This window comes from Protopterus annectens, chromosome 10.part0, assembly GCF_019279795.1.
Source record: "Protopterus annectens isolate FY-2018-M chromosome 10.part0, PAN1.0, whole genome shotgun sequence".
Lineage (NCBI taxonomy): Eukaryota > Metazoa > Chordata > Ceratodontiformes > Protopteridae > Protopterus > Protopterus annectens.
In genome coordinates, this window is record NC_056744.1 from 1279583110 (window position 1) to 1279605886 (window position 22777).

Here is a 22777-nt window from a genome sequence, read left to right on the forward strand (position 1 = left end):
AAAAAAAAAAAAAAAAAAAAAACAAGAGCCAGCCCTTTGGCTTACCACCTTTGATTGTTAACATTTGGAGGTGGTAAGCTAAACTACTATTTCTTGCTTTTTTCAGTAGTTTTGGATCCAAAAATGGTTGTCAATGGTGTCATGAATGAACATTGAGAGTATGAATCATGACAAGATTACCCAATATACAAGCTGGCCTTCCCAGGCTTGGGTACTATTTAACCTGTGTATGAATCCCAGGCTTGGTAAAGTCTTGAGTTTTCATTGCCAATATTTGTAGATATGGAGCATTGCACAGTGACATTGGCTATGCACTATCCACAGGTCTCTCAGACAAAATACATCAACATATCCTGGCTTTCTTGACATTGCTAGTTGGTAGTCATCAATGTTTTTATAGACCAATCCAGCAATTCTGGTAATACAGTAGACTCCCTCTTATTTCCTCTCTCTAATATAATCCTTTCTTTAACCGTCCATCAAATATCTGCCGTAATCCTAGCAAAAGACAACAGAGAAGAACAACACTTCCACCTCTTCTGGGCTAAATAATGACAGACATTTGAGTTTTAGACTTCATATTCATTAGAAAAATGCATACTAACACAAATCCTGTTATTCTAGTTGATTTATAACCTATAAATATTATTTTGTATGCTTTCTCTGATTAACCAGCCATTCAGTTATCTAGCCTAAGGTCCGGTCCCAGCGAGACTGGATAAGAGGGAGTGTATTGTACCTGTAAGGTCTATGTGACTGATCATTAGCAGCAACAAAAGCAGCATTGCCTCTGATTAACAAAGCATGCAAAAACCACTTCAGTACACATATAGGAACTGCATTTGCCTTTATATAGTTAATGTAATGTCTGGAAATCCTTTATTCAGGATGCTGAAAGAACCAGAAAAATCTGGAAAAAGAAATCATGGTGGTTATACTTGCATCTTCAGATATCTCTAAATGCTGGTGAATTATGAACTATGTATACAATAGCATTGAAACTGGAATTCCAAATCTTCTAAGGAAACTATACCCAAAAATACACAGTAACCCAAGATGAAAAAGGAATTTATGATGATTTTAGAGATGGAGTTTGTGTTTGCTGTCTTATGTCCTAGAAGGTGACACTATAAATTGACAGTTCTTGTGAATGACAGTTATTATTATCTACTCACTGTTAGCTGAGGAAAAATTACTGACATAACCTAAAAGAGTGACCAGGCACTGAAAGGCCTGTGTGACCTCACTGCTCCTGGTGTACCTGCCCTTGATTATATTGAACTTGCAGTCTCTGTAACATTCTTTCAGATGCTGCATATTGAGTTTGCAGTCAAAAGGGTTACAAGCACTAGCCCATGTAATTTAAATTCCGCAGAGCTCATTGCTGCTTCACTGCAATGAAATGTTATTATGTGTGAAAAGGTTACCATTCATGTGCAGGTTTTCTGCACATAAAACAAAACTGTCTCTGAGCAGTAAGGGTGCCTTGCAATACAGAGCTAATAGATGCTGACTTAACTTGGAGTTTATATGGTCTGCAAATCAAGCAACTGAATGAACAAAGAAAAAAAGTATCATAAAAAATACTTTAAAAACTCTCAGTTATTCCATTTTTTCTTTTAGTTTCAAAATACAGAATGTGATAAACCTGGCATTTCAGACTTGGTACAAACTTATAGATCTTACTAATTGCAAAATATCAGTGGTTGCCTTAAGGAGTGGCTGGATGGCCTTTAGTAAAAAATTATTTTATACAAGGAAACTTATAAAGCAGTCTGCCTTAAACTGCCTCCAATCCCCCAAAAAGTTTGTCCCGAAATAATAGGTTTAAAAATGTGACTGTCATTACAGTAATTAAAGACTGCATTTTGCCATCATCAGCAAACATTTGACTTACATTTAAATACTGAAAATAATTGAAATGTTAGATTGTAAAGGTTGTTACTTTTTGCAGGGTAGAACATACTGCTCTGTGATGTACATTAGGTAATGTCTCAAAAAGTTTTGAAAACTGTTTTTATTTGTAAGAACTGGTAGAGCATTCATGAAACAACTGGTGATGCTGTTACTTTATTAATGCTTAAGCTACATCAAATCCTTTTGATTCATGCCATCAGCTTGCCACAGAGGATGGTGCACCTAGGAAGAAGACACTGTTGTACAAGTACAAGGCAGCCTGGCTCATTCATGGCAGAGAATAGGTGGTCTATGACTGTAAGGCAATTTGCCACCCTGGGAGAGCCATATAGATGATAGTACACCCTGTTAATGTGAAACCTATTTTACAGATGTAGAATTATAACTTTAACCCCCCCCCAAAAATCCTTTCATGGGAATAGGTTCATAGGCTCATTGTAGGTTACTAGGCTACTGACCCAAGGGTCGTTTTTAGCCTAGCCTATTACACCCATTGTATTTCAAGATAAAAGTCTACTCCATGCCCAAGATTATTATTAGTAATGACTGTCCATGTCCAAGAGGGATGTGGGAGCTATTCCCAGCAGGAATTTGTGGTTTCCCATCCATTCATCCAGGCTCCTTTTGAACAGAGTCATAGAGGTGGTCTGCTTAACATGAATTGGTAGCCTATTCCAGAGAAGTGGCAACGTCTGTGAGATGAATTTGCCTCACAAGCATGTCCTATTTAAATTGAAGGCCAGATTTAGGTCACTGGAGCAGGTAATTCTATTCCCTTTTGACTTATGGATGTGCAGCAACTTCATCAGGTTGGGGTCAGAGATTGCTCTGTAAGCCAGGCAGAAGTCTCCCCTAAGTAGCCTGTATGCTACTGAGTACAATGACAAAGATTTCAGTCTGTCTGTGTAAGCCATGTGCTGAAGTCTCTGGGTCTTCTTAGTTAAACATTTTTGGGGTCTCTCCAGTTGCTGCAGGTGCCTGGAACAATACATACCAAAGGTGGTACTGTACTCAATTATGAGCCTGATAAGGGATGAGTATAGGGGGATTATAATCTCTTTTGCTTTTGAGGCTATGCTTTTCAAATGCACAATGTAGAATGCCTTTCTTACAACAGTGGACACATTGTGGTCAAAGTTTAGGTCACAGCCTACTTGTGTGTCTAAATCCCTCACTACAGCATTTGTACTTAAGTTACTGTTGTTTATTTGATAGTAGGAACATTGCTTTTACCGAAGGGGATGATGCTGCATTTTTTTTGCATTTAGTTTGAGTCCATGGCTTTGGCACCAATCGTTGTCTGTGTAAGCCACTCTTGGAGAACACTGACATCATTTGAGAAGTCAACAATCACATCAAGTTTGCAGTCGTTAGCAAACTTGGTCAGCCACAGCACCTTTGTTTTGGTCTGAACTTCTGAGAAGTAAATATGAAACAAAAGGGGGTCCAGTACTGACCCTTCTGGAATCCACTGGTGACAGGTCTGCTGGTTTTGGTGGAGTCACCCACTTTGATAGCATGTGTATAGTTAGTGAACCAATTTGTAACCCACCTAACAATAAAGGGGTTGACATTTAGGTGGGTGAGTTTGCCAATAATGCCTGAAACTGGGCATTGTGTCAAAGGCCTTTACCAAGTCTAGATATGGTGTGTGCACATATTTGTCCTCATCTATGGCCCTGGTCACATTTTTGAAGAAGTCCACTAGGTTTAACAGGCATGATTGAACCTTTACAAAGCTGAAGTGGGTTGGATCAAGGGTTTGGAGGTCACCTATATCTTTATTTATGAGATTCATGAGGATACATTCCATGGCCTTGCAGATAAGGATAGTCAGGCTTATGGGTCTATAATTCCCCAGATCTGTTGCTAAGCCACCCTTTTGGAGGGGAATAATGGTTGCAATTTTCCATTCACCTGGGACAAATCCTGTATTCAGGCTGTGGTTAAATAGGGTGCCTAAGGGGGTTGCTAATTCCTGTTTTAGTTTGTTTATAATGCAGTCTGGGATGCCATCAGAACCCATAGAGACTATGTTTTTTGCCTTAGACAGAGCTTTCATGACCTGTTCTTTCGATATCTAGGGTGGGGAGGTTTTGAAGGCATGGTTTGTGATATATTTGGAGGTGGTAAATGAGAGAAATTTCCACCAAACTGTCTGCTAGTAGGTTAGCAATTTCTGCAGGATCAGTGTGTGTGTGTGTGTGTGTGTGTGTGATATCATTTGTCACTAGTTCAGCACACATCTGGGTCCTGCCTTTTAGGCAACAGATGTAGCTGAAGAAACCCTTATGGTTATCAATAGCTCTGTTTGCTAAATGTTTCTTGAAATTGCCATGAGAGGATTTTATAAGTTGTCTTATTTGTTTATTTAGGCATAGGAGGGTACTTTTCCAGTGCTGGGACCTCTCCTTGGTATTCTTTGACAACAGCTTCTTACGCTTGTCGTATAGTTTATTTATGTGAGATGTCCACCAGGGTGGCTTGTTTATTCTTGAGACTCTTATTTTGGTCCTATCAGGCACAGCCAAGTCTATACATTTGTATAAGTGTTGGTACAGGGCATCAGAGTATACTTTAGTATAAAGAACCAACCACAGGATCTGGGATGCTGCAACAATTTATTCTTCCGGTACCTCGGCTAAATGCCTTCAAAGGAATACTTTAGTATAGTTGCCAAGATCATCTACAGGGATTGGGGATTGGAAATAATTTATGCCAGCCCCTAGGAGGGTATAGTTGGTTTTGGTGAAGTTTTTTAATCTGATTTCACCTCTGATGGGTTGTGGAGTTATTGCTACTTCAAAAGTGGCTGACTTATGATCAGATTTTACTAATGAGGGTCCTACACTTAGGTAGCGCAACAGTCTCTCATGTTGGTGAGAACCAGGTCAATTATATTTGAACCCCTTGTAGGACTTTGTACACTTTTTTTTTTTCAGGGAATTTAAATTAACAGTCAAAGAACTTTTGTGCAAGTAAGTTGGGGTTTGTATAGGTTTCCCATTTGATGGCAGGATAGTTAAAATCCCCCATGACAAAAGTGTTAGGTTGTATTTTGATTGACTCAAGTAAAGCCAAATAAGCATGAGCATCTTGGCTCGTGGAGGGGGACCTGTAACTAGCAATGACTTGAAGGGGGGACTTACCCATGGTAATCTGAATTTGGAGTAGCTCCATAGAGTTATCTTGTCTAATCAGTCTGGAGGAGTATTTATCTTTAATGTAGATTTTATTTTTATTTATTTTATTTTATTTTTATTTTACATTTGTTAACCGGGATAGTCCAACTGGATACATGTCCATTTTCAGTGGAGGCCCGGGGAGAAAAACTCCGCTATCTACTACATGACAGGTATAAAATACAAGAATGTACAATAATAAACAAGGCGTTTGAAACCACAATTACAGGATGTTCAGTAAAAGGTGATCAGACAGAGACATAGCAGTTACGTAAGTTCAGGTAAACATAATATGTAACAGAATTAATTATATTATTTAAAAATTTAACAATAGAAATTTGAGTAAAGTCTATTTTTAGTAGGGAGAGACAGTTACCCAACAGAAATGGAAAGTGTGAAGTAATAGAGTTGGGAGAAAGAGGAGAGGGGGCAGGAGAAGGGAGGAGGTAAAAAGATCAGCTAGGGTTATTGCAAGAGCATAGCCAGTGGTTGGTTAGAAAGTGTTTCAGTTTAGTTTTAAATAGTGGAATAGAAGTTAGGGCTGTGAGGTCTTGAGGAAGTTGATTCCAAATTTTACCAACTGAGTTGGAAAATATGGAGTCACCCGCGGTGTTCTTTGATAGAGAAGTTTGAATCAATATTTTCTTAGAAGAGCATAGGTTTTTTAGGTTGTTATAGGGTTTTATAAGGGTGGAGAGCATTGGTGTATTCTCAGGGTGATGAAGGGCTTTGTGGGCAATTGTAAGCTAATAGTATTGAATTAGGTGGGGTAACTCCAGCCACCCTAGTTTTAGGAGATTCAGGCAATGATGAGTTTTATATGAAGAGGCAGTGGCAAATCTGGCAATGTTGTTGTATGCTGCTGTAAGATTATTGAGGTTATATTCTGAAAGATTAGTGTATATGGGGGAAGCATATAACAGGGTAGAAATTAAGTGGGTTCTAGCTATGGTAGTTCTAGCTTCAGGAGTTAAGAAAGATTTGATTCTGTAGAGAGAACCTAATTTTCTATTAGTTGCTTTTATGATAGAGTTAATATGAAAGTCAAATTTTAGTAGGTTGTCAACAGTAATACCCAAAAGTTTGGTTGTTTGGTCTGGAGAGATAAGGGTGCCATTGTTAGAAGTAAGATAGATACTCCACCACCCTTGATTCTCACACTTTCATTTTATGGTCTGAAGGTGTGGAAGGCATTGTAGGCTTACAAGGCTGGGGTACTCTCTGTGGCCTTGAACTAGGTTTCTGTGACTGCACAAATGTCTACATCATCTAAGGAAAGGAATGCTTCAGGAGAGTGCAGCTTTTGGTTTAAACTCTTAGCATTCTGCAGCATAACCCTTATTTTGTTTGTGCTGGATATTTTCATGTCAGAAGTTTTGTTTTTGAGACTTTGCCTAAAAAAGGCACTATGGGGAGTCAAAAGCCTTAGCCAGCAGCTGAATGCCCAGAGGTGCTAGGTGCATACCATCTTTGGCAAAACGGTGAGGACTATCACCCATGTCATCCCAAGCTGAAGAAATTGGATCCTCCTTGAATGACACCAGAATCTAAGTCATTTATTAAAGTCAGTCTTTTTTTGTTTATATTGTGGCATAATTCTAGGTGAGGGTAAAATGCTGCTCAAGGGACATACCTGCCTAGGACACATATTGAGAGAGCTTAGTCATGTCTCTCTTTATATAGTCCAGTGAGGTACATATCAAGTCATTCAACCAACATGAACTATTAATGAGTCAAAACAGTACTTGTTGGGTGACTTGAATGCATGCATGATCTGACAAATTCTAGCACTGGACAGACAGCTGACCGTGACTTTCTCCTTATCCAACCTGATGAGCAGGGCACCAGTGTGTCTCACTATAGAATCTCCAATAACAAGAAAATTAGGTTTGGGTGTGTTGCACCTTAAGGGCCTAGTTGGTGATACACTGGTATTGTTATGTATCTTGAGTGCTGTGGCTGCTGTGTCAGGTGTAGCAACCTTGTGCTTAGGAGGTCTCTGGTGTTTAGGTAAATGTTTGGAGAGTACCTCTGTGTATGATGGTCTATGTGTTGAGTTCAAGCTTTGTGTATGAGTTGTGGTATGTGTGCTTTTTGTAAGAGTTGTGGTGTGTGAGCCGACAACCTCTTCGGTGTTATTGGTTGGTGTGTGAGAGAGAAGAAATTCCAGCAGCTTTGTGTAGACTCAACTCTCACATTCTAGAGTGATTTAGTAGTGCAGGGTTGTGTGGGTACATAAGGCAATTGCTACACTGCCTCAGGAGACCCATATCAGCCATGTTGGCAGGAGAAACACAGGTTGTCTGATTATCCATAATGCTAGGTTTAGACCTGTTACTGAGTAGAGGGTTCATTGATTACACAGTAGTTTTGAAAGATCAGTGGAGCAGAGGCAGGTCACCAACTTCATCCGAGCTGGGTTGAAAACAAGCACAAACCCATGCAAATGCAGGTCTTTTATAACAAATAAGAGAAAATGGTTGGAGACGAATTAACCAATCCTAAAACACAAAACTGAGCCCTGTTACAGTAATCTTCAATTAGATCAGTCCAAACTGTACCATCCTCCCATAAGGGAACAGGGGACCACTCCAACAAAAACATTTCTAATTTAGTGCTCAATCTGCAAAACCAGAACTAGATTCAGCAGGTCTGAATCTAGCCTATGCTACAGCAGCAAGAAGTGCAAACAAGAATCAGAGCACAGTAACAACAGTAAAAAAAATTCCAGCAGATAGGGTTGAAAAGCAGCAAATATAATTAACGCACAGTACAAGAGCAGAAAACAGTTTAAATAAGGCACTTAGTGTTAGTTGATCATACAGTAGCTTTGGAAGATCGGTGGGGCAGAGGCAAGCCACCAAACTCACTGGAGCTGTGTTAAAATAAGTGCAAACTGTACACATGCATGGCTTTTATAACAAACAAGAGGAATGGTTGGATATAAATTAACTAATCCTAAAGCTCAAAAACTGAGTCCTGTTACAGTAACATTCAATTACACCAGTCCAAACTGTACCTTCCTCCCATGAGGACACAGTTGGGCATCTCCAACAAAAGATTTCCTGAGTTAGTGCTCAATTTGCACAACCAGAACTAGATTCAGCAGGTCTGAATCTAGCCTATGCTAGAGCAATTAGAAGTGCAAACAAGAATAAGAACATAGTAAATGCATGGTAAAAAAACATTTAAAATTGCAGCAGATGTGGTTTAAATACAGCAAATACAATTAAAACACAGTAAAAGTACAGAAAACAGTTTAAATAAAGCACTTAGTGATGGACTTAAATCAGAAAAAATACACTTAGAATAACAGGCAAATGAGCATTCAACCAGCTATTCCCAGCTCAGAAGGGTGGAGATTACCCTCTTCTTCCACAAGAGTGTATAACAACAAACCTTCTTAATGTAAAATAACTGGCCTGAAGCCCAAGGGCTTAAACCAGAACTAGGACACTTTTAAGCTAACAAACACAATAAGCCTTCCACCAGCAATTCTGAACATAGTAGGATGCAAGCTACATTTCCTGCCACAAAAGTGTAGACTGCAACCTTCCTTATGTAAGATAACTAGTTTGAAGCGCAAATGCTTAAATCAAAACTAAGAGGTTTAGAATAACAGTTGCAATTGAAAAGGCTACTAACAAGGAGTAATAAATGCAACCTAACACTTTTAAGAGCAAGTAACAAAAAGCAAAATAAAGTTATAAAGTATGAAGTACAGATACAGTAAAAGTAGCTGAATAAAGTCTTTCTTTTTTTTTGTAAGTGGGACGGGAGGAAATAGAAGATAATTCAAGTTTAAGAAGGCAAGGAGTTGGGCCTTCCTAACTGATTAATAGTAGGGATGGACAGTCTCAAAAGCCACCAACCTTAAGAGTATAACAGTTGTACAGGTAGATGTGAAAAATCAAATACAGACAGAGATCAGCAATAGTCAGGCAGAAGTAGGTCAAATAAGCACTCCAGCTAAATGAAGAGACCTCCAACAATTTCTAGTTAAAGAGGAATACTGTTTCTCAGCTTCTCCGAATAATTAACTTGATGTTATTCACTGTCTACAAAGGAATTATTTTCAAAGTTTTCTAACTGATCCTAGCTAAGACCATTTAAAGATCCAAAAGAACAAAAATACTTAAAATAAAACAAATGAAATATAGGAAAATAGAAGTAACCAAACCTTAAATGAAAAGCTTCACTTCAAAAATCAAATGCAGAGAGAGATCAGCAATAGTCAGACAGAAGCAGATCAAATAGGCACTCCAGCTATATCTGGAATGGAAAGGTTTGAAAGAACTCTTATTTTTCTGTTTTTTTAAAGAAACATAACATGATAGATAGTATAGAGTTAGCAGACTTTCAGCTATTCAGCAATCATATAATGGTATTTTGCTTCCATTTTCTTGCATTCTGCTTACTGATATGCAAAGCACCACTGTATAAGTTAGTTTTATGTCCCAGCAGAAACATTTCTTTACCTATGCTAAGGTCCATGAATGTGCATGAGTTTTGCATGGTGAGTGTGTGTTAACAGAAAACAGTGGAAAATGATATCATCTTTACTACAGGAAGATGCCTTCTAGAGTGTAAATGACACATTACCCATAACCGTAATGTAAAACGATGACTGTTACACTGTTATAACAAAGATATAGACAGATGAACAAAATAAAGTATTTTAATGTTACTGCAAACAAAAAACAGTCAAAGCAACATGTGACTGCCTTTTTAGAAATGCTTATTTTAGAATGGAAAGCCCATAAACATCTTATTGTCTGCCAAGCCTTCTACATATGATCATCTACTCAACGGAAAGGAAGTTTCCTTCATTGCAGTAACCCCCCTCAATGGATATGATTTTCAGCCAGATATGCAAAAATCAGGATTTGCATACGTGGTCTTTACACAATTGACTAATAATTTATGAAAGTACTTAACTTTCCTTTGTATTCCCTAACTTGACTTTGTGAAACAGATTTCAAACTTTAACTCTAGCACTCCCTTCATGAATAAATATTTTACTTTTATTTATTTATATATTGCCTTTGCTAAATGGAACAGGCAAAACAAGCTATTTCAAATGCCTGTTTTCAGCAGTGACAAACAGAATACCTCCAAAAGTGAGAAGAAGTAACACAATACATGATTTGTTTGAGGCAATTTCAATACTGAATGCACTTGAAACACAATGAGATTTTTAAGCGCACATTCTACAGTGTAGAGGATGTTCAGCTAATAGATGGATATATGCATTTTAACACCACGTAGCTGTTTTTATATTTTATGGCCAAATACAAAAGGAACAGCATCATCTAATAACTGGAGGCAGAACATGAAGAGCACTTTTAAATATATTTACATGTTTACACTTACAAATGTGTTGAAGTTCCGTTATGATAGAAAGAAAGTAGAAATGAAGTAAGTGGAGCTAAGAATAGGGGGATATAGGAACGGGTTATTAAAAATGGTACAGGAAGATGATAGGAGAGTTGGTTTACAAGGAAAGAAGGCTATTAATGCATTATTAATTGGGCATGCTAGTAAAAGAAACATGACAAAGAAAAGAGGGAGATATTGTAGAATGTAAAAGCTATATGATTAATACTTGTAGGTGTATTATGAATTGTAACTGATGATAGGATATTATTGTTTTTTTTCCTGGGATTGCAATTTAAGCAATGTATACAAGTATTGCTTTTGTTATTTTTGAAGTAAGTCATTAGTTTTTGCATATGTTTTTATTGGTAACCTCCATCTGTGCTCTTCTCTCTCCCTCCTTCCATTTTCTGTCACTCCTCATGCATAGGTTCATAGGTTCATAGGCAGGTACTGGGCTATTGGCCCTAGGGTCTATATAAGCCTAGCCAAAAAGGTACCCTGGCTTTTGCCACCCAAGAAAATTATTTTCCTATGCCCCTGTTGAGCAGAGCCACAGAAGTGATCCCCAGGGTGAATTTCCTATCTCCCATCCAATCATTAAGATTTTTCTTGAAGAGCTCTAATAGCTTTGTTTGATATAGATAGGTAGTTTGTTCCAGAGTATGGGAAATCTCCGGGATAGGAATCTATCCCTCCAGCATGTTCTGTTTATTGTGGTGACAAGGTTTAGGTCCCTAGAGCATGTAGCTCAGAGGGTTTTGGATTTTTTTAAGTGCAGCATGTCCAACAGCTCTGGGTTTGACATAGTTCTGTATATTAGGCAGAGATCGCCCCTGAGTAGACGATATGCGATGGAGTAAAGCTGGAATTTTTGAGACGGTCTGCATAGGGCATCTGTTTGAGGCCAGTAATCCTCTTTGTGAGGTATTTCTGTGGCCTTTCCAGTTGTTGTAGATGTCTTGTGAGGAACATACCAAAAGGGGCGTTGTACTCTATAATGGGTATAATGAGTGATGAGTAGAGGGGAACAATGACCTCTTTTTTCCTGGATGAGAAACCTTTTGTGATGAGGTGTGCCATGTAGAAGGATTTCCTGACTACTGTGGCGATGTGATTATCAAAAGTGAGACTACTGTTCACCTGTGTCCCAAGGTCTCATCAGAATTTTGGTGTAAAGTAGACTACCACCTATGTGGTAGTTCATGGGTACAGAGTTTTTACCAAACGGGATGACAGTGCACTTTTTGGCATTGAGCTTGAGGCCATGGCTTTTATCATTTTTTTCTTTTTCTTATAACTCTGAAGACTTGAGAAAACAGAATCAGACTCTTTAAATATTGTGTTGGGCAAAAAAATATTAGTTTTCAAAATAATCTCAAAAATGCTAACATTAGCCACATAGTTTTGAACCAAAAAACTTGTTTCATTTCTGAAATCTTGTCCTGCCCCTATTAACCCAGTCAATAGACAGACAGACAGATAGATAGATATGCATTTTCACTAATATCTGCCTCCATTCTAGTTCGCTGGATTTTTCAGCATGACATAGATCATATACTAGGTTCATGCAGCATACCTATCATAATGTACAGCCTGGCAATTTCATGATCCATCCGTGCATGGGACCGTAGACATGCAGTACCAGATTTTCAGTATCTCATAATGGAAACCACATGACATGTGGGTATTGATGAGTTATTTCTTTGTTTTATTTATCCTTTGATAACTGGGATATTCCCACTAGGCTAGTAGCCTCTTTTCCAGGAAGACCTAAGGTAGTAATTATGCTACTAAGGGAAATTTGGTCAGGGCATGTGCCTACTACTTTACACTTTTTGATGGCTGCCATGGGATCTATTACATCTGCCTGAGCCACCATCAACTCAAGCCAATGGGATCTCGGTTTAATGTCTCATCTGAAGGACAACACATCCAAGAGTGCAGTACCCCCTTATTCTGCACTGCAGTGTCAGCAATCAATATGCCTAGTGTATGAACAGAACCCACAGCTTTCTGCACTAAAGGTGAGTGTGCTACCTGTTGTATCATTGACACTGCTAACTCAAAATTAGCCCCCAGCTCCAAATAAAAACTTGTGAGAGACAGTGATTATGTGAGATTTCAAACTATAAAGAGTCATTAAACAGCAGTGCTGGTAATTATCTATGCTCCCCTAGTCACTCTAATAATTCCAACTAATGAAAAGGGATTGTTAGAACTGCAAGCAACTATTAGTTGGGATTTACAAATCTCTTTGGGAAGCAGTAAGGTGCGAGTTTCTTATGCCTTCCTGCAGCATGCAGAAGTTCTGGTTTTGGTATTAAGTAATGAAACAAACTGAGGTGCGATGGAAAAAGGGTCCCACATTCACCAGTATGACCTTTCATATCTTAACTCATCTTATGATAAAATAGTTTTGCCCTGAATTAAACTAAAGTGGAAGATTTTCAGTGTTAACAGATCAACAGAGATGCGGAAAACCAACAAACAAGTATATAACAAATTTTTCTCTCTCTAGGTGCCATCAACTCGGGTTTGAGTCCTAGCGACTTGATGAAGTAGAGATCCAAAAAGAAGTGAGTTCCATGCTAGTTCAGTGACGTCCTTCAGCATCTTCCCTATCATTGTCATCAGCATGTCCTGTCATCTGGTTGCAGGTTGCCCTCTTTGCCTGGTTCATTCGATCTTTCCAAGCATAATGTCCTTCTCCAGTGATCTCTCTCTTCTGAGAGTATGACCAAAATAAGACAGTCATAACTTCATCATTTGAGTTTCAAGTGACATAGCTGGTTTAATCTCTTCCAAAATTGATTTCTTAGTTCTTCTGGCAGTCCACGGCACACATAGAATCCTTCTCCAGCACCCAGATTAAAATGAGTCTATCTTATTTCTGCCCCATTTCTGTAGTGTCCAGCTTTCATATCCATAAGTGACCACTGAGAAGACAAGTGCATGTACAAGTCTGATCTTTTTGAGTATTATTTTAATGGTTTTGAATACTTTGTCAAGCCCTTCATTGTAGAGCAACCAAGTGCTATTCTGTGAAGTATTTCTTCCCTGCTTCCATGTTTACAATAGAGCCCAGATGATTAAAATTCTTTACAACTTCTATTCTATCATCTTCAAGCTCAAAATCTTCATAATTTTCTGTGTTCATAATCTTTGTCTTGTTTATGTTCAGTTCTAATCCCGTGTTATGACATTCAGCCTTAACTTTTCTCAGTAGATACAGCATGGTGCTGATGATGATAGTTGTGTCATCTGCATAGCACAGGTTGTTTATATTTCAGCCACCAACTTTAAAACTGACACTCTCTTCTTCTAAATTTGCTTTTCTGAAGATGGCTTCACCATAAAGGTTGAACAGGTAAGGTGATAAAATGCATCATTGCCTGACATCAAATTTTATTGGAAACAAAACAGTGTTACCATATTATGTTTTCACTTTAGCTTCTTGATTTTCATAAAGGCTCTTTATCAGCAGAGTTATGTGTTAGGTATTCCCATTTGTGCTAGAGGTCTCCATAGTTTATCATGATCCACACAGTCAAAAGCTTTGCTGTAGTCAATGAAGCAAAAGTGTATGGGCTTTAGGTATTTTTTGCTATTTTCCAATATCCATCTAACATTGGCAATAATGTTGCTTGTTCCTCGATCTTTTCTGAAACCAGCCTGAACTTTGTGTAGTTGTTGCTCAATGTATAATTGTAGTCTTCATTGTACTACTTTCAGCAGTATTTTGCTAGTGTGTAGAATTAATGCAATCATTCTGTAGTTGCTACAATCCTTACTGTAGCTTTTCTTCAGTATAGGTATAAACAACAGATTTTCTGTAGTAGGTTGGCCATGTTTTTTTCCTTCCAAATTTGTTGACACAGTAGAGTGAGGGCCATGATAGCACCTTCTGAGCCTTTGATTAATTCAACAGGGATACCATTGATACCAGGTGACTTGTTCGATAAAGCTTTAATTGCTGCTATGACTTCTTCTTCTTTTAAAATATCTGGTTCTTCCTCAACATAATTTTCCAGTTCAATGTCTCCAGTGTTATCCACATTGTCTTTTTTGTATAAATATTATGTATATTCTTTCCATCTTTTTTTAAGGCTTTCTGAGTCATTCAGTGTTATTCCTTTGGCATCTTTAAGCATCCCCAGTTGAGGTTGGAATTTCTGCCTCAATCTCTTAATACCCTGATAAGCTAGTGTAGTTTTGATGTTTACATGCTCCGATTCAATTTTCTGACAAATATCCATGAAATATCATTCCTTGTCTTTCTGAATTTGATGTTGAAACTCTCAGTTCATTTGTGATACTTTTTCTCTATCACTGGAAAATTTTGCTTGCCTTCTTTATTCTGCTACTTTTCTAGTGTCTTCCAATATCCGAGGTGATTTTTCGGCTCTCTTTCTCTTCTGGAGTGTTTTTTCAGCTTTGTCACTAATTATGATTTTAATGTCATTCGATAACTCTTCAGGCTCTCTATCTCCTGTTTCAAAAATGTCACATCTAGTATTTAATTTTATCCAAAAGTCTTGTGGAATGTTTTCAATGTCATATTTTGGAAGGTCTCTAATGATCTTGCCAAGCTTTATCTTGATCTTGCATGTCAAAAGCTTGTGGTTACTTCCACAATCAACTTCTGGTTTAGTCCTTGCCATCAACACTGTAGATTTCCATCTCTGTCATCTGCAGATGTAATCAATTTGATTTTGATACATGCCACTTGGAGAAATCCATGTGTACTGGCGACATTTGTGGTGTTGAAAATGCATATTCATGATTGTTGATTTGTTTTACAAAACTGTTCTAAGTTATCAGAGGCTTCATTTCTTTCTCCCACGCTGTGTTTTCCAACACTGCATTTTCAGGTGTACTTCCTACTTTTGCATTGAAGTTCCCCATAATGATCAGTAGATCTTGTTTCAGTGTTTGATCTATTTTATTCTGAAGTTGGTCGTTGAACAATTCTACATCCTCATCTTCTGCGTCTGTCATTATAGCATATACTTGGATCAAGGTGACATTGACTGGCTTTCCCTGTAGACGGATTGACATGACTCTGTTAGTGATAACATTATACTTTAGTACCGTCTTTGAAAGCTTATTGTTGAGGATGAATGCCATGTTTTTTTCCTGTATGTTTTGTGACCAGAGTAGCAGATCCAATGCTCATTTGATTGAAAGTGGCTCTCTCCTGTCCATTTGAGTTTACTAATCCATAGCAAATTAACTTTGGCTTTTTCTATCTGATCTTTAACAATTTTCAAGTTTTCTTTGGTTCATGCTTTGTACACTCCATGTTCCTATGTTAAGAATATCTTTCCAACTTCTGATCTCCCTTTTCTGTCCAACAACATCAGCATCAGGATGACCTGCTGGCTTTGGTCCATCAGCTTCACAAAAACTGGGCATACTCTGAGTGACCATCAGCTCTTCTGTAGTAGCATGCTGAGTGCTTTCCAACCTAGAGGATCATCTTCTAGCACTATATGTGACTTCTTTTTGTTGTCCCATCATCATCAAGTTTTCTTGGCAGAATACAGAAGTAGACTGCCAGGCCTTTCTTTTGCACAGTAGAAATTCAGTGTTGTCACCATTGTCAAATTAAATGTGATCTTCTGCCTCCAACACTGCCTGTCTGCTGCTGCCCAGATGGGTGGTACATCATTAGTTTGGCATCTCGATTGAAACCTGTCCGCCTTGGGAGACCCTGCTGGTAGTAAAACTATTCCCATGACTACATATGGTGCACATATATATTTCTAATTGCATATTTTCTGCTTAACTGTACTAAAGCCTCTGAACTATTGAAGCACATTATTATACAGGCAGAATTGTGCTTATCCCTAGCCCTTAGTATGCACTCCCTCTAAAAGTTATACTTTCCACAAGATATCGCTATATGCAAACAGCAGAAAAAGATGTTGAGATTCCTTCACTATTCATACAGAAGAGAGTATCACCATGAAACAATTCTAAGATCTAAACAGCTTCCTGTGGAAACTATGGCTCATTTTCTGTTAAATGTACTGACTTACAAACTATTGCCTGAGCATGTATTTGTCCGGAAAAGAATACGTAACTTGTCAGATTTACTATATATGGACAAAGAAACCAGAATGGATTACACTTACAGAGAACCTCTTAAATTCTTGTTATGACAGAAAAAAACCTTTATAAAATAAGTCTAGCTTTGTAGGATTTACTCCCTGACCAAGATACACTCTTCTGCTCTCTGTTAAAAACATTCTTTCCAAAGGACTATAAGTGTAGATCTTTTGAATCTAGAGTCATCCCCCCACCCTTCTTCCTTCATTCTTCTGTTTATATATACTCCAATAGATATAAAACAATACTCAACACAATGAGTTTTTTCATGCCTTTAAATGCTGTGCATAAAATATCCTATGGTTGTGTGTATTCACACTTCGTATCATATATGTACATATATGTTTATCTCATTAAATTAAATGTTGGTATATGATATTTCTGCACTAATTTGTTCACTACAGTGTATTTATGTTATTACTGTCTTACTGGCTCAGGCATGTCAGAAAATTGGTCAAATGACTACTCCGCCTAACCAGTTAACAAAATAAATCCATATATAAACAAATACATCTTCAGTCTTTTGGGTTTTCCCCATTAGGGATCGCCACAGCGGAACTCCAGTCCGCTAACAATTGGCAGTGGATTTTTGCGGTGACAAGTTGGCAGCCCGACGCCCAACCTTCAAAGAAGGCACACCCATTCACACACGCACCTACCTGCATGTCTTTAAACATCACTTGATCGTGGAGAGAACATGCAGACTCCACACAGAAGGCGCTCCAGCCGAGAATCGAACGGGAGAACCTTTGCTGTTAGGCGACAATGCTAACCACTGCACCACTGTGGCCTATAGATAAACAAATACATAAATACATAAAATAAGTATTCACATATGTTGTTTCTGCTATTATTCATCTTGCAGTTTCATTCAACCTTTTCTGTATTTCCAACACTTGAGTTAAATTATGGCTATCTCTTATCTCAACAAGAAAATTACTGCACAGACTGGGGAAGTGTTCATTGACAGTTATGGCCCCTATGTGTCTAGTGTTAATAGTTATTTTAACTAACATTTTAAATCCAGCCCCTGTGTGTCTACTGTTAATAGTTATTTTAAATAACATTTTAAATCTGGCCCCTGCGTATCTACTGTTAATAGTAAGTTTAACTAACATTTTAAATCCGGCCCCTGTGTGTCTACTGTTAATAGTTATTTTAACTAACATTTTGCAGATGTTGTACTGACATGAGAAGAGGAGGAGATGAAGTGGAGTTCAGGTAAGAGCAGAAGAGAGGAAGGGATTAAGGCATTGGCATGGGGTGGTGGCATGTTTGAAACAGCAAACAGATAACTGGTGGTGAAAGAGTTACTTATATAGTGGTATTACAGAAGAGATTTGTGGGGAGTGTAGGGGGAAGTAGGAGCTAAACGTTTAGCATAAACATTCTTGGACTACCGCTGTGAAATGCTGCTAGAGGTGGTGAGGGATGTAGCAGAAGTATTTGAAGATGTTTAGGAAGATTTCTGCTGGTTAGTGATGAGTTTGTATGGATATGGAGAGGGTGCAGAAAAAGAATGATGTTAGGAGAGCTGAGATTTCAGAATAGCCACTAAGCTGTTAAAAGCACCTACCTGTATAGAATACCGCACTGCTGTTTTTTTTTATGTAGAATAACATTAACTTCTTACAAGATTTTCAATCATAAAAGGCTTTAATAAGCTAGAAAAACTGTCCACATCAAGAAATACTGGATCTTCAACTAAATGGTTAAATAAAATTCTAATGAAAATGAATTTAAGCAAATAAAGGAATTCCAGGACTGAGCATAGGAAACATGTCCATGGATTAGTACAACCAGGGTTCAGAAAAATGTTCTGGTTGTTTAAAACATTTGTTGAAAAGATTTTCAACTAACAGCATTACCAATTGTAGACATTTCAAATCAAATTAAATACAAAATTTGAAGCAAATTAAAGGCATTAAGGATAGTAATTTTCCATAAAACATAACAAACATTTGTAAGACAAAACTAATGAACTAAAAAACAGTTAAGCAAGAGGTTTTATAAGGATTCAGTAGAGTTTCTAGACGAAAAGTGGGAAACATATGGTGCATATTATTTATAGATTGATTCCTATATTTTTGACTCTCCCATAAGCAAAATCCTTAACATTGGATGAACACACAGCCCTTCAGATCCATATCCCAGTTTCATCTTAGAAGACAGTCAATAATTAAGTACCATAAAACATCTAATTTTGACAGCATCTTGGGACTGTTAACATATGTTATTGTACGGTAAGATTATAAGGTATAGGGATATTGTTTTCTATAAAAGGAATATCTAGTGTAGAAAAAAAACAACAAATGTTCCCATAATCCTTCAGCATTGAATAGTAAGCATGAAATAAAAGATATACAATGCTGCAGTGTTTAATTTTTGTTTTAAATCCCAAATCTATCAAAATTCGGATACTGTATCCAACTAAACTCAAGCTGTCCTAAATATAGAAATGTTAATCAGTGTCAATACTCAATACCAACAAAACAAAACTCATCCTGTTTCACCATACAAGATCCCCAGACCCCTCTTTGGTATTCAAAATCATCTCAGCAAACAATACCACCATTACCCCAGTCTCCCACACCAAACTTCTGGGACTAATAATAGACCAAAACATGAACTTTGATCTCCACATAAATCAAACAATGAAAAAAGTCTGCAAAAAATGAGTAGCCTGTAAAGGAATAAACTTTTCCTCACAGACAAACCTAAAATCTCCATTGCCAGAACCCACCTTCTCTCCACACTCCTATACGTGTCTCCCATCCTTACTAACCTCAAGAAAACTTACATAAACAAACTAGATAGTTTCTATAATAAAATAGCAAAATTTGCTACAGATGCCAACAACAGATCCCATCAATGTCACACTCTCAAAGAACTCTCATGCTTAGAATTCTGCAACCTACTCAATTTTACCCAGCTCTCCATGGCCCACCAAATACTCAACCAACCTGAAAAAACACCTACTCTCAAAGGCCTACTTACTTACTATTCCAATAACCAGACCCTGCACTCCAGTAACAAAAACCTAGTAAACATCACTAAAAGTAGAAATAATGCTGATGACTCACTGTACTCAAACAGTATTGCCAAAATCTGGAACTCCCTACCCATCGATACTAGATCCACCTCCAGCACCACCAAGTTTAAGAAACTACTAAACGATCACCTAACATTTACCTGGCTCTGCTCATGTACTAACCCTGGATAACTTTCCCCTCACTCAGATATAACCTCTAACTACACTTCTATCCACTCTATAACTCCTGTAACCTCCTTTTCCCTTACCTATATCCCCTTGTCTTCCTCACTCAGATATAACCTCTAACTACACTTCTATCCACCCTATAACTCCTGTAACCTCCTTTTCCCTTACCTATATCCCCTTGTCTTCCTCGCAGTTGTAAACTGTATTCTGTCAGATGACACACTAAATGTACTGTAGGGGTTTAAGAAAATCTAAGACATGCTGTACTGTATTTGCACTTTATTTATGTGTTAATCTCATCTCTCATGTATGTATTTGTGTTGATTAATCTCCTATGTATATGAATTGCTTTACTGATCTCTGTTTGACTGTAAGAAGATACATACAAGCTGTATAGTAAACTTTTTCTTTGTTGTAGTAGACATGTATTAGTAAAAATGTGCTTTGCTGGATTTTTTCTCCTTGGGCCTCCACTGAAAATGGACACTGTTGTTCAGATGAACTATCCTGATAAACAAATGTTAAATAAATAGATAAATAAATAAATACATACATACATACATAAATAAATAAAAAATGCTTTCCAAAACATTTTATTTTTATTTATTTTTTATTTTACATTAGTTTACCAGGAAGTGTCCGACTGGCCATGGGCCCGTTTTCAGCAGAAACCCGGGGAGAAAAGCTCCAAGACAAGTAGTTAACAAAAATGCAGCAAAGTAAAAGATAAACAAGTTTCATACACGATAAAGGTAATTACAAATACTAAATGCATCGATAACAGATAGGTGATTTATAATATACAGGATAGTAGCATGACAACAAGATTAGAAGCACTGTTTACTCGACGTCTTTTTTTTTTTTTAAATGGGTAAGAGGAAAGGAACAACAGACAGAAGTATAATAATGTCACATGAAAGATATCCCTGTAGAGGGGAAGCATAAGTTGGAAATACGTACAATGTTAGAGTATATGTCAGTCATATTAGAGGAGTAAGCCTGGGTTGGTGCAGGAGCATAGGCAGTACTTAGTGAGATGTTCTGTTAGGAGTAATGTAAATTTGTGACTATCAGGATTATTAAGTATTTCCTGGGGCAATAGTTTCCAGGATTTGGATATTTTATTAGAATAAAGAGAGTCTCAATAATAGTTTTGTCATTTTTTTTTACCTTGATTAGTTTGTCAGATGATCTCAGGGACCTGGGATTTGTGCTTGGCTCAACAAGGTTGAAGAGAACAGGGCAGTGATTTGGCTTGTGGATAATACTGTGTGCAATGGAGAGTTGGTTAAGCGATAGTAGGTTGGGTAGAAGTTTGTAAAAGTCTGGTCACTAATCCAACTAAACTGGTCACTAATCCAACAGGATTGGAGTATTTCTAACAAATTATTTAACTACCCCAGAGTCGTTTACAGAAGGGGTTACAACTTGAAAAGCATTTTGGAAAGTAATCCTAGTAAGAATTTTAGCAGAAAGAAGGGAATGAAAATATGTGAGAACTGTAGTATGTGTAAACATATGTATAGTGGAGAGTGGGTAACTATTAACAACAAGAAGTATGAAATTAGATACAAATTAAACTGTTGTTCTAAACTAATAGTATATGTGGCTTCATGCACACTTTGTTCAGCTTTCTACATAGGGAAGACTGAAAGACAGTTTAAAGAAAGAGTTTATGAGCATACATATGCCATACAGAACAACAAAATAGAAAATGCCCTAGTTAAACACATATCCACTAATCCAGGGCACAGTTTTAAATTTACAGCACTGGATCAGATCCAGACTAATATTAGAGGCGGACCATACAACTTATTGTTAGAAGAGCGAGAACTTACTTGGCAATGGCGTACCAATGCCTTTTGTTACCCAGGTTTAAACGACCATTGCAACATAGGCTGCTTACTTAAACTTAGAAGTCTGAATCGTAGCTAAGCGATCCAAGTATCTATATTATCTGGAGCCCTGTACATAATTTACTCCATCTTTTTTTGACCTAGTTTTCAGTTGTTTAACATATCCTACATATTGTTTATATTCTTATATACCTACTTAGACTTTTACAAACTTCTTTATATTTAGGTATTTATAGTTATTTGCACTTAAGGACTCTTTTTTAATTGTTTGTTCTGAGTGTTCTGAATGGTTATTTATGTTCTTGTTTATGTATTTAACTAGTTTTTAATTATGTCACTAGTATAAGTAAGTAATTTACTTTAGTGTTGGATTAATCTGACCTTAGATCAATATTTTGACCTTTTTTAACTGTATTTACACTATGATACTAGTGGTACTCATATTTATATTACATTTTACTCTTATTTCTAGTTTATTTTTAATCTTAACTTACTTCACAGGATGTTGCAAGTACTGGTAAACCACCACATCACTTTATTAGCAAACTTGAGTTTCGACTTGGTTTTAAGAAAATGTGGATGTGTTTTACAAAATATTATATACTTGTTGCTTATTAATCTACTTTGAGGGACACAAGTATACAATATGTTAACTTAGTGTACTAAATATATGTGTATGGACTTTGCTTGCTGCTACTAGTTGGGGAAGTACTGGTATGATTAGTTTTTTAAATATGATGGGCTCTTTAATTTGATGATTTTTGTTAATTGATACTCTCAATTAAGATGTTAGTGACGTGAGAGTATAAATATGTTAATGAAACTTGTTTTGTTAGTCTGAGGAAGTTGCTCAAAATTTGAGCGACGAAAAGCGCTTCACGTGTACTTTTATTAAACCTGTGGTTTGTCTTCAGTGGCGTGTTGGATCCATTTTTTGGTTTATTCAGTTTGTTTCTATTACCGAGTTTGTCTTCCGTGTTCTTATGGCATCCAACGGCCTAAGTGAAGACGAGGAAGTAATTCCTCCTTCTCAGAATATTTCGAGAAAAAAACCTTCCTGTGATGATGATATGAATCTAACAGCTCTGATTCTGGCTCTTACGGAAAGGGTC